We start from the raw sequence: 13509 nt of genomic DNA, 5'->3' as shown, positions 1-13509 counted from the left end.
CCTCTGAGATAGCTCACAAAAATATCCTAACATGTAAACATTTTTAATTCTATTGATTTATCAATATCTAAAACCTAATTTATTGTCTTCCCTCCTTAGGAGGGTCTCCATTCTTATTTTCAAGTCTTTGCTTAAAAGTAATGTTCTCAATAAGTCCTAGACTGATGACCCAATTTAAAATTTTGATCCCTTCCCCAGTAGTCCTAAGCCCCTAGCCTGCTTTGTCAATATTATGTTCTATGTTATTTATTTATGTTTAGAATGTGATGTTTCCCTTATTCCTCCCCTCCACATGCTACAATGTAAGCTCTATTTGTTTGTTTTTAACTAACGTATCCCTCATACATTGGTTAGCTGTGGTAGGTGTTCAGTAAATATTTGTGGAATGAATGAATGAACCATTACAAATGAGTCTACTCAGCTCATATTGCTTAAGAGGATGGTCATCACTTCACAGCCTAATTGCTGTCACACGGTCCTTGTACCCTAGAAGAGCTCTCAGGTTAATCTTCCTCTGACTTCTTTTTTTCATAATAAATCCTTTTTAAGGAACCTCTATGTGTCTTACCAAATCAGGTACAATTCTTCCCCTTGGAGTTTTAAGTTATCAGTTGGCCCCACTTCACCTATCCAGAACTTTGTAAGTTGCTTTCCAAACCAGCATCACTAATGACATATCCAGTCTTCCTTGTAATCACTGCTTTGACTTTGCAAACTCTTTGCTTCTCCTTCAAAGTTTACCTCAATGCCAGCCTTCACTTTAAGCCTTGCAAACCAATCTCATCACAAAGCAAATGTTTCCTTACCTTCCTTGTATGGTTTGAATGTTATTTTGCACCTGCCAGAGATTTCTGTGCTGGCTCTTTCAGGTGTGTAAGTCCCCAATTAAGGCATAAGATCCTTTAGGCCAGTCGACCTGCCTTCTTCTGTATCCATAGTACTTAAACATTACTGGTAAATAAAATTTGGACTCCTGGCCTGGCGACAGTGTTCCATTATTGGTTAAAGGCAGTTAATGAAGTTATGCAAATGAAATATTAGTTGAGTGCAGGATAGATGGGAGCAGAGAGAGTCAGTAGGCAGAGATGTGAATATACAGTTTTCACAGGGCTCATATCTAATTCACAAACAGTAATTTTTATTTAATAAATGAGAGGGAGGGAGGGATAATAAGGGTCTAGATGGGGTAATGTAATGGGAATACAGAGGAAGGAACATAACAAAAAACATTCTGAATAAACTAACAAACATATTGATTAGATATAAAGCACCAAAGAGTAAGAGTCAAAATGTCACCAAACTTTTGAGTAGCAAACGGTGATTTCAATGGAAAAGTGGTATCGTTGAGAAGGAGGAGATTGGATTGGGCAGAGTATAAAAGGAGGATGATAAATTTTATTTTGGACAGATTTGACAATGCACCGAGAAAAGACAAGAAATACATTTTCCTTTAAGATTTTTTTAGAATAAGAATAATGACATTGGCTATAATGGATTTCTAAAATTGTGCCCGCATGTTTGAAAACTTCTCTTTTTTCCTCCAACCAGTATGCTATCTAGGTTAATTTTCAGGGATCATACTTTGCACTGAACTTTAAAAATCACAGTAGTTTATTTTAAAACAAGGTTGTTATGGTACTCTGGTATAAGGAAAGTTAATTGAAACATTCGTACTAGTATAATTTTGTTAGAATTCTCATTTCCAATTTAAATGAGGATTGATGCCTGCCACAGAGGGAGGGACACATGGGGAACTAACTTATCTATCAGAAGGCAGAGGAGCAGAGGATGGAATCTTGGTTCTTTTGAGAAAATTGCAGGATGTTGCGATTTATTTTGCTGTTGTTTCTATTGTTTTAAATAGCATATAAGTAAGCTTGAGGACCAATAGAGGCCAGAAATCAAATCTTAATCCATCTGGATTTTTTTTATGGTTAAGAAAGAGGTTTGAATTTACTTTATAGCCTAGGGAGTTTAATTAAAGTAAGTGGAGACAAAAGTACTCCTGAGAGCTGTCATTTCTCTTCGTGTGACACTATTAATAATGTAGTGTAATGCTATTTTGGAAGTTTGGTTCTCTCCTTGTCTTTTGTCTTCTTCTGACTCTTTTCTATATTCCAAATGAAAGGGGAATAATGCACTTAAAGGAAGATACTTTACTAAATTCACTATCTCCTTGTGCACTACATTATCTCGGACCTCAGCTGTAATTCTTTGAAGAAATACCCCTTCATAGCTCTGTTTTTTCTTTCCCTTCCTCTTTAATCACCAGTCTCTTTTACCCAAAACATTTGCAGGGTTCTTCACAAAGATTTTTTTTTTCCAATTATAATGAAAACTAGATCATGATGTGACCATTTCATTGTGAGTGTAACTTCCCTTTTTGACAGCTCCATTAGATCTGCCACGTTATAAATCTTCATATTTCCGACTTGCCTTGAAATCAGAAAGTGTTTTCATTATGCTAGTCTTTGTGAGCAACAAGCATGAATGGAGGCATGGCAGACATCATAGCGCCTTTTATGAACTTATCTGTTTTCACTCAGTACCAGGGCAAAATATTTACTGCTAAGCCTGATGATTCAAGCTTTGATTGCTAATTATGTGTGGTACATTTTCGAATTTAAAGAATGTTTCTGAGGTCACTTTTCATTTTTATTGATGTGGGAATGTGTATATCTTGGATTTCGCAATATTCATTGTTTGAAAGTTAATTAGTATTCTTCATTACAATATTTTCTATCTTGCTGAAGTAATCATTTAATTGCATCTGTCACTTGATTTTGGTGACTATTTTAAGTTAAATTATATATTTAAGGTGTGCTACTTCTCATTGTATTGACATACAAAAAGCAGACTACTAAACATGTTAATATAAATTGTACTTTTAATCTTTTTTAATTTTAAAACATGCATAATGTTAAAAAATTTACCCAGTTTTTGACAGAACAGTTAAGAAGTAAAAAATCACAAAGGGAGCAGATATTTTGTTTTGAATATAACCTGTAAAATTGTGTGACTTTATTTTGGTGACCACACAAAAATATAAACATGGCATACTATGTATTATCAAAGTAAGAAGTTAAAGAGTAGTTAACAGTTCTTTATAAGCCGAAGGCCATTAACTTTTAATAATGCTGTCTCAAATATTTGTCAGTAAATCATGGTGATTATCAAAGATAAGCCTATGGGACTGTGCTTTGTAGTACTGTTTGATTTGATAACTCTAATAATCCCTTAAGAATGTTAAGAAAATATCTTGCGCTTACATTAGCAACCATTGTGAGTTTATAAAATAACCTGCCAACTCCAAGATGTACCATAAGGACAAGAAGAAAAGGAATGATATAAATCATTACTTTTAGAGATCTTCTTAATGTATTATATTTTTGTTCCTTAGCATGAGAAACACATGTACTGCCTTTAGAAAATTAAAAACTGAGACAAAAGACTGCGCACATACTAAGAAGTGTTGAACTCTTTATAAAACTGGAAAACAACATCCAGATTATTTTTTCATCTGTGTTCCCCTATTTAAAATGCAGTGCAGTTTGGTTTCCCGGTAATAGAAGAATGCTTCTGTTATCGCTGCTGCTTTGGGGCCTCCACACTGACCGTTACCAGATAGCGCTCTGACCCCACACTCAAAATGAAGCCGGCATTTCTTCCATTGAAAAACGAATTTCTACAGTACTATCTTAAAGCTAGCATTTCCTCCTCATTTTCTTTTTGACGACAAAACTGACAGAAATAATTATTCCTGTATAAATTAGATGGACAGCTTTGAGTCATACTCTGTGACCACTGCCAGATTTCTTAATTTCCCTGTACTTTTTTCCCACTTGTGAAACAGGGATAAGTATCTACAGTTTAAAGTGGCCGTGAGATTAAATAAAATAACACATGTTGAGCACATAGCATAATGAGCTTAATAGGTTTTAATGAGTATTAATTTCCTTTGTAGACTCCCCTTACTCCAGCTTTTTACGCTTAGGATTTACATGGTTGCATTGAACCTAGATTTTTAGTAATTCCCTTTGGAGTTACTGGGTAATAAATTTACTTATAGCAGCCAACAACAACAACAACAAAACATAAAATAGAGGAAAAATATTAAATCCTTTTTTTTTTTTTAAGTAAAGAGGATAGATTGTCTGTTAAGCCTATAGTATTTTTGAATATCAGGGGTTAAAGGAATTGTTTTAGACTGGATATGGACATGTTGGAATGCTTTAAAAAAATCGATTCCAGCTAATGGAGAAAATGTTTTTAAAGTGAACTGCTGCCCTTCCTTCAGTGAACCACATACAGCAGAAAAGAAATTCAAGTAAACATTGAAGGAAAGACAAGCTCTTCCTTATGAGAACTGCAGTGAGTTGCCATGGGGAATTAGAATTAGAAGAAACTTTTCTGTGTATATTATTCCCTAATGTCTAGAACCAGATAAGTAGCCTCTAATTTTAAATGTGCAATTATCCAAACAAGATAAATGTGCAGGGCAAAGCTGGATAAGAATGTTGATCTTCATGTTAATATTCTTATTCTCCTTTATAACAGACATATAGTTGGCAAAAGCCACATGTCTGTGAGATCCCGAAAGACCACAGCCAACTTAGGAGAGCTGTAGCCAGCTTTATCTTACATCAACTATGGAGATAAGGCCCAAGGGAGACACATCCCAGAATAAGCCTTTTGCCATTGTCCTGTATGTTTTTGATCAGCTGTTTTATCTAGACTGGATTTATATTTTGTAAAATGGAGACTGATCAAGCATGACAGCATATGAAACTTAGTTAGCCACCAAAGCTTTAAACTTCCTGTGTGTATTTTTTCTAAAGCACTATGGGATTAAGGAATTTTTTTTAAACCAGAAAGAAAGACCTTAGAAATCATAATCTCTCCCCGTAATAAAAGGAGCCAGGACTACAAAAGTAGAATATATTAGTGATACAGCCAGAACCTAAATATGTTGGTTTATGTTCGAAGTAAAAAAAAAAAAACAAAACAAATATAAGAATAGTCTTTTTTTCACTTACATCTCCCTAATTTATGTATAAGATTCTATTATGATTCTGGATCTTTAATATATGAAAATGACTTGTATTTGAAGTGTTTGAGTTTTAGAATTTTTGAAATTAATGTTAGAACACTAGATCCCTCTTAATTTAATCATATTTTAAAAAATGAAACATACTTTTGTAGCATAAACCCAGTCATCATTCAATTGTTAGTATATACTGTATCCAGATGTAGTTTCCTTACTAGGCAGATAATGTACATGCTGCTGATGAAGGCTTTGTGAGCTATGTATGTTTGGCACTTACTTTACATATATTATAATAGTGTGATTTACTAAAATATTTGGGTTAAAGCAAATATTTTCAAGACTGTGCAAATGGGAATGCAGCAGATTCAAATAGATGATTTTTTAATTGATAAATACATTTTAATTAATATAAGTTTCACTTTAGTTTTAAGAATCATCATGATTTTCAACAGAAAAGCTTATTTATTGTAAACCCTAAGCAGTCTTTCTGAAACCTGAAAAAGATTTGTGAAAACAGCCTGCAATAAAAATCACACACGCTTCATAAAACACTACTTGATAGATATCACTTGCACCATTAAGAACTAAACGACAAAGGATGTAATTTCAGTTCTGGCATGCAATATTAATCGAAAGCCTTTAAAACATCTTGCTGATGGGAACTATGACAACGTGACATTGAAGAATTATGAGCTAAAGACATCTATCTTAATCAGATTTTCGAAGTAAATGCCATAAAACATAAAGTTGCTTCATTCATCTTTACATTTTTACATGTTTAGATGGAAGCATCATTTTCTAGTGTGTTGCTTTAAATGCAAAGAATACAAATTCAATATTTAAAAGAATGAGTTCAATATACAGGGTTGAAGCAAATTTTAGACAGCACACCCTGCATGTGCAGGGAATTATTTCTGTAATAATGTACATTCTCTCCATCTTTTATGCCAGTGATATATTATCTCAAGTGAACATTCTAATTAAATGATATTAAGAGATATTTTTGAAATATAATTATGTGTATATATTTGCCTTTATAAATTTGGAAATGAAAATAGAATATTTTTAAAGACCACCCCATAGAACGAAATTATTTTATCTTATGGGCGTACTAACACATAAACATCCTCTTTTGTCTAAGAAACAAAATGGTAAAAAACTTTTGTTATTTTATTTGAATAAATTAGAAAAGCCTGGAAATTAAGACCTTACACTGAAATAGCACCTCACAGTTTATAAAAATACTTTAATATATGTTATCTCTTAATTTTCATCTCATAGCAATTGTGTATGGGAGTGATTATTACCCCCCATTTTATAGGTGAGGAACCAGAGAATTTAGAATTGGAAATTGAATTACATAGTTACTAAGTTTTGGACAGGGAGCTTGAAAGCCAGGTATTATGGACTGAACGCTTGTATCCCCCTAAATTTGTATGTTGAAAGTCCAATGCTTCATGTGACTATATTTGGAGATGGGACCTCTAAGGAAGTAATTACGGTTAAATGAAGTCATACGGGTGTATCCCTGATCCTCTAAGATTAGCATCCTCATAGAAAGAGATACCACAGAGCTTGCTCTTTAGGGCTGTGCCCTCCCCTCCCAGCCACGTGAGAACACAGCAAGAACAAGTCATCTACAAGCTGGAAAGAGGGCCATTGCCAGAAACCGACCTTGCCAGACCTTGGTCTGGGACATCTAGCCTCCAGAACTGTGAGAACATAACATTCTGTTCTTTAAGCCACCCAGTCTATGGTATTTTGTTATGGAAGCTTGAGCAAACTAACAAACATATCACGTCTCTATACTCTCTCTACGGTAAATCCAGTGCTCATTTACCTCTTCTATGGAAAATTTTAATAAACTGGCAATAAACTATTTATAGACTCATGAAATAAAAGATCAGAAGGTCTGTGAAAAAAATATCTTAGTCACCTTCTTCTTTTTGAACCTCTACGTTGAGAGGAAGGTTTCTAGCAGCAATGGGCGTCCTGAAGAAAAAACAGGCGTCCAGCCTCGACAAATCATGCTTAGTACTATGTTAAAAGGCACAGCAAAGCCTTAGAAAATACAGATCATGAATCTTCCAAACGATAACAGGACCTTACATTTCTGTACTACTTGCAGTTTCTAGAGCATTGTCATATACATGATCTTATTTTGACATTGGTCTTCATAATATCTCTCATATTGAATATTCTTTTCACTGTACCATCATGCCTTCCATAGGTGCTCAGTCATGAAAGCAGCAGAAGAATATATATTGGGAAAAGGCTTTTAGTGTTATATACACCCCCAAAAAATTATCCCCAAATTTTTAATGACAGAGAAGGGAATCCAGCAAATAGGTATGTATGTGTCAGTTTAAACTATGACTTCATTTCCCTTTTAATCAAAGAACATCATTGCATGGTTTCCACTTATAGATCACTCTCATTGCACATGCCAAAAGTGGAAAAGACAAAATGGGTTCCACTGATTGCATGTATGTAATATTTAATATTTGTGGCCAGGCGCAATGGCTCTCGCCTGTAATCCTAGCACTCTGGGAGGCTGAGGCGGGCGGATTGTTTGAGCTCAGGAGTTTAAGACCAGCCTGAGCAAGAGCGAGACCCCGTCTCTACTAAAAAAATAGAAAGAAATTAGCTGGACAACTAAAAATATATATATAAAAAATTAGCCAGGCATGGTGGCGCATGCCTGTAGTCCCAGCTACTCGGGAGGCTGAGGCAGGAGGATCGCTGGAGCCCAGGAGTTTGAGGTTGCTGTGAGCTAGGCTGATGCCACGGCACTCTAGCCCGGGCAATAGAGTGAGACTCTGTCTCAAAAAAAAAAAAAAAAAAAAAATTGTGATAAAACATATCTGTACTGAGAGGTCATAATATAATTAGAAGGAAACTTAAAAGAAGATTTAGTTCAGTTTCCATGTAAAACATTAAAAGACAATATGGACTCAATAAACTGCAGATAACAGATATGATATCTAATAATATACTAAGAAAAAATAATGATGGCAAAGTTAATATGTTTTGAGAAACAAGAGCAGCAGGGTTGTTGGGAACTTTCTGTGTGTTCTCTGATTGATTTCTCCTATAGTTCTAAAATATATAAGAAATAAAAATCAGAAAAAGGCTCAAAGTAGACAATCTTTTTTTTAAAATTATTAACTAATTTTTAAAATGTATTATAAGTCATCATATCTTTTATAAAACAGGTCAGATTTTTTAAGCTTAAAAGATGCATCCTGGCTTTTTACATAGTTATTTTTAAAATTTGATTTATGAGTCTTAACACTGAAATCTGAAAGAAATTCAAATTTGATATAAAGTGATTTTTACATATATGTACCTTAAGATGTTAATAGTTATAATGTAAGATAATATGGAGGAATTTATTTTAAAAATAAAAGTATTATTTTTAATATTTATAACATAAGATAATATGGTGAGGTATTTAATGACATGAGTTAATATGGTGGGGTTTTCATAATATTTACATTTGAAGTAAAGTGATTTTTTTAACTATATATCCCATAAATGTTTTATATATATAACTTAATATTAGTGTTTTTAATTATCTTAAATTTTTAATATTCATAACAGTAATATTCATAACATAAGCCAATACAGTTCAAGATTTTATGTATTAACTAAAATAAAGGGAATTTTAAAACTGAAATATTTTAAACTTTATTGTATGACCTCTATCCTACTCTCTCCCCATTTTTTTGGAAGAGAAAACCAAAGCTCAGAAGTTAATGGATTTATATGTAGTTATGTTCAGTTAGTTAGAGCAAATATTCAATCTTGTGTTTCTGGTTTCCTTTTTTAATACTCTTTCTTCTATACCAGACATTTTCTTTGTGATAAAGAATATATTATCTGAAAAGCATAGCAAATTCTGCATTGTTTGAAATATGTGATTTGCTTTTCTTATTCTTTATAAGCCACTTGTCACAGTAATATAGCTTTACTTGCCTTCCAGCCAGTCCTTATCCATATTACAAATATGTGTTTTACTTATATCTTATCATATGCTCCATTTAAAGTCAGTATGGTAAAATTTAATTGCACTAAACTCAAATGCTCCTTAGCCAATAAGGGGAGGAGAAGAAAGAAAGTGTTTATTGATTTATTTTTTTTAACAATTCTTTATTGTCAAGATTGGGGCAGCTTCTTCCTTTTTTGCCTATTCTCTCAGGTAAATAATTTTAGATGGGTAGAAGAGTATCCTGAAACATACGCTGAGACATTTTAAAGGTATTGTTATCCAGTTTTCTGTGCATATATAATAGATGTTTTATGTATGTTTCGTTAGAAATGATCAAAACTAAGAATTCTGTAACAGATGTGTCTGTGACATTAGTAGTGTTGACAAGATGAACCACTTTAACGGGCAAAAGATAGCCATTTATACTTGTTTCTACCTACTGAAATATTTTAGGATGCTTGACATTTAGAATAACTGCACACTTTTATGTAGCAACCATAGAAGCCAGAATGATTTCTTTAAAGACAAGTTATTGCCATTCAAGAGAAGTTGCCTTTTAAATAAAACATAACCAAAAATTCTGCTATCCAATAACAAAAAGAATAGCAGAGACAATTCAAACAAAATGAGAAAGAGATGAATAAATACATGTTCTATATAACTTAACATCCATAGGCATGGTATTAGGAACTTTGGACAAAGCTGTTTAGCTCTAAAGAAAGTTCTGTTGCCTTCTAGAACTCTTACTGTATGTATATCTCATTCTGTTTTTGTCTTTGAACTACTCATTCGTATGTAAGCACTCTTCATCTTTCTGATGCTAAATGATTTTCGCAGATTTGTTTTCCAATTTAATGGTACTCTTTATACTTGTGTCTAATATACTGTTTAGGTGATCCAATGAGATTTTAATGTCAATGCTGTCTTTTTCCTATTTATAGATATTCTCCTTTTTTCAAACTGCCTCTTCTTTTTTCATAGTGTTTAATTCTTACGTTTTAAATTTCTTTTAAACATTATAAATATACTTGTAGTTTTATCTGATGGTTATACTATCTGAAATTTTGAGGGAGATAAATTCCTGGTGTTTGTTTTGTCTGTAGACTTTAGCTCAAGGTAAGATTTTTTTTCTCTTAAATTTTGTAATTTTAGACTGTAAACTCATTGAATATGGAGTTTGATTTGTAGAAATCCTTTGTTTGAGAGCCAAGAGCAATTGATTGAGAACATATTCTTCTAAAAAGTTTGGCATTTGCTACCGCTGGGTATCTCAGGCAGAAGCATTGCTGACCCAGAACCACTTTTAATACTAATTTCTTGGCTTGAGGTTCCGGAACCATGTTGATAATATAAGTTTCAATCTCATACTTAAATCCCAGGGAGGCCCAGGCCAATGATTAAAATTCTTAGGAGTTGTTTGTTTCCCCATCTAGAGCTTAAGACAACATAGCAAGATAACTTATTGTTCCCTTTTCAGTGAGAAAATTTTTAAATTCTACTTTTTGAGGGTATACCACTTCAGGGGTCCAGGCATTATCTAGGGGTCCCAATAATAATTGAGGCATTATCTCTTGTCTCTTCCTTGTATATTCAAAAGGTTATAGAGACAGGCAAACCTCCTCAGGAAAGCTACAGTGTCAGCTCATATGCACTTAAAGTTTTTTATCTCGTCTGTTTTTGGCTCATCCTTCCTTTCCAATTCAGTTTATACTAACCTGAAGCATAAGTTCCCTTGGTGGGCTGAGATTGTTGGCTGTTTCATTCACTGATATATCTTCAATATCTAAAACATAACCTGGCAAATAGTAGACACTCAGTAGATATACTAAATGGATTGACCCAAAAGGTATTTGAAAGGTGGCCTTACCAATGATCTACCTAACAGAGGAAAATAAGCTATGGAACAGAAAGTAAGAGAAATAAACTCACAGCACAGAATTGCCCCTTTGAAGAGAAAACTCACAGTACAACTTCCCTTTGTTTTATTTCGTTAAACACCTGTGGCCTAACTTGTTATCTCTAAGAGTTCTTTCTCAGCCTTGAAGAGCCCTAAGCAGACAGCAGGGGTGCAATCTCCCTGCTCCAGCTCTCTGCCTTAGTTCCTGCTTAAAAAAAAAAAAACAAAAACAGATTTCAAGGACTCAGATGAGCTGGTTTCACAGAGAAAAGAGAAAATAAAGAAAACCTACAACAGCTTCGCCACCACTTCTGTTATCAGTCTGCTAAAGCAGAGGGGGGAAAAAAGCCATTTTTACCCTTTAAAACTCCAAGCAACATTCCCTCAGCTGCCCGGCACTACCCTCTGCCTTTTCTCCAGTGCTGTGGCCTCTCTGTCTCTCTCTCTATCTCTCTCTTGTTTTCTTTCTTTCTCGGGAAAATAAATTAACTTTTACTTCTGTATATCCTAATCACTATGTGATAAATCTTTCTCCCCCATGCTGTGAGCACCTGTGAGTTTTCTACCCTAACAGTATTTATTATATTTTACCAACCAAGTCTGGGTGTTTTATAGCAAGGGAGTTGGCAGGTAATTTAGGTAACCACATTGCCTGAAATAGAAAGTACAGTGAACTCTCAAAGAGAAAAAGAGAATGCAAAGATTTAGACTTATACTCTGATTATTTCCTTTAACCCTTTTATCAAAGAATGACCCTGAAGAAACTGAGGCAAATTTTCACTAACCCAGTAAGTACAGTAATGCAGTCCATCTGTGCTCACCTAAGTAGTATCTTCTAGTCAGTACAAGTCTTCCTTTCACATCTTCCTATTTATCTCTAAGATTTTTCATATTCAATGTCTTTGTATAAATAACCTTACAGTCAATTTGATGATGATAAAAACAATATTGTTTACTTATGTAGCATCTGAAGATTTTTTAAAACTCATATTTTAATTTTCATTTGATTTGCAGACAGCTGTCTGACAGATAATTTGTGGAGGTGAAAATTTTTACACAGTGCTGTACTTTAACCAAGGGCTTACAGAGGTATATAAACAGAAAACTCACCTTCAAACAAGGGCTTGTGTGAGATCCTAGATAAAATAATGAACTAGAGGAAAAGGTTCATGTGAAAGTGATTTTCTGAGTAAGATGAGGTCTTTCTCTTCCAGTTTCCAGTCTTCCTTTTTAGGTGCTTATCTTATTAATATTGTATTGGGGAGGGGGTCGAAAAGGAGAGGAGAAGAAAACACCCTGAATACCTAACTCTTTTAGCTTTAAGAGGAGCTCCACTGAGTTTGTGATATGACTAGAAACACGTACTTCCTTAACTCAAATTTTCCCCATTTATAAGGAAAATTCTTGCTACTTAATTTTTTTTTTTTTTTTTTTTGTCAGAGGGAAGTAATGACTACTAAACGCGTGCAATGTATATGAGATTTTCTGGGCAAAGGAGGCATTTTGTTTGCAATGTACTATTTTCAATGTCATAAAAATTTTAAATGTATAATACCTTTGAATGTATCATACTACCAGGAATTTTAATAACTCCTGAAATGTAGCCAGATGAGGGAAGCATTGTTACCTAAATTTACCATTGGAAAATCAAGGGAAAGTGATTTCCTTGAGGCTGTAAAGTTAGTTGATAATGGAACAAAAGATTAAGCTAAACCAAGAATTAGATTGGGCTTGTCAAAATCAAAAGCTAACTATGATTTGATTCTTGTACATGTGGAAGATTGACTTGAAGCCCTGATCATGATAGTTAAATTAATGTGGTAATTAAACATACAAAACAAAAAGAGTTTTATATGATTTGTTTTGTGATCTGTTTTAACAAAGAGGTCACTTTTGCAGAAAACTTACGAGAGAAGGTGAAGATCTAGCCGGGAAGTAAACTGAAAACGAATAACTTTTAGGATACAGAAACAAAGGCTTTAATCCCACCTTTTGCTAACTACCAGCAAATGTGCTTGGCTCCTTTGAAATGTTTGTCTAGTTCAGCATGGTCTGTATTTCATACTGTAAACTCTAAGAGGGCCCAAACCAGAGCTTATTTGTTTATTCAACTTGCTGTGATTAGTATCCAAGAGTCAGGAAGCCACGTGCAGATGAATGCCCAGTAGATGTTTGGTGTAGCTGTGCTTCTCAGCGTTCTCCAGGAGTTTTGTAAAATTAAAAATGTTTCTATTCTTTCATAATCCCTCTCTCTCTCCTCTCTCCCTCCCTCCCCCTCCTTTTTCCCTCTCTGTCCTTCCTTCCATCCCTCCATCCTCCTTTCTCCTTCCCTCCATCCCTGTATTTGTCTTTTGATAGAAGACTTTACTCGAACTGCAGTTATTCTGAAGCAGGACAGCTATCAGCCCTTAGCTTCTATCTCCCCTCCAAATTAGGGTGTTTCTTCCCTGGGGACATTGGCAGCCAGGCCGCAGCCGAGATCCTGGGAAGGAGGAGCAGGAGAGACTAGTGAGGGAGTGGGTGGGACGGAGCAGCTGGAGTGGCTGTGGGGACATTCTTTCCAACTGTGACACC

The 13509-nt window shown here is 34.4% G+C and overlaps 1 protein-coding gene across 1 annotated transcript in view; it reads left to right on the top strand.

The window, feature by feature from the left end:
- Nucleotides 1–13509, top strand: part of TENM3 (teneurin transmembrane protein 3) — a 437141-nt gene that overhangs the window by 228885 nt on the left and 194747 nt on the right. The gene's annotated exons all lie outside the window — the stretch shown is intronic.

This window comes from Lemur catta, chromosome 5 (assembly GCF_020740605.2).
Source record: "Lemur catta isolate mLemCat1 chromosome 5, mLemCat1.pri, whole genome shotgun sequence".
NCBI lineage: Eukaryota > Metazoa > Chordata > Mammalia > Primates > Lemuridae > Lemur > Lemur catta.
Note: the sequence above shows the minus strand (reverse complement) of the source record. Positions and strands in the feature narration are given on the sequence as shown.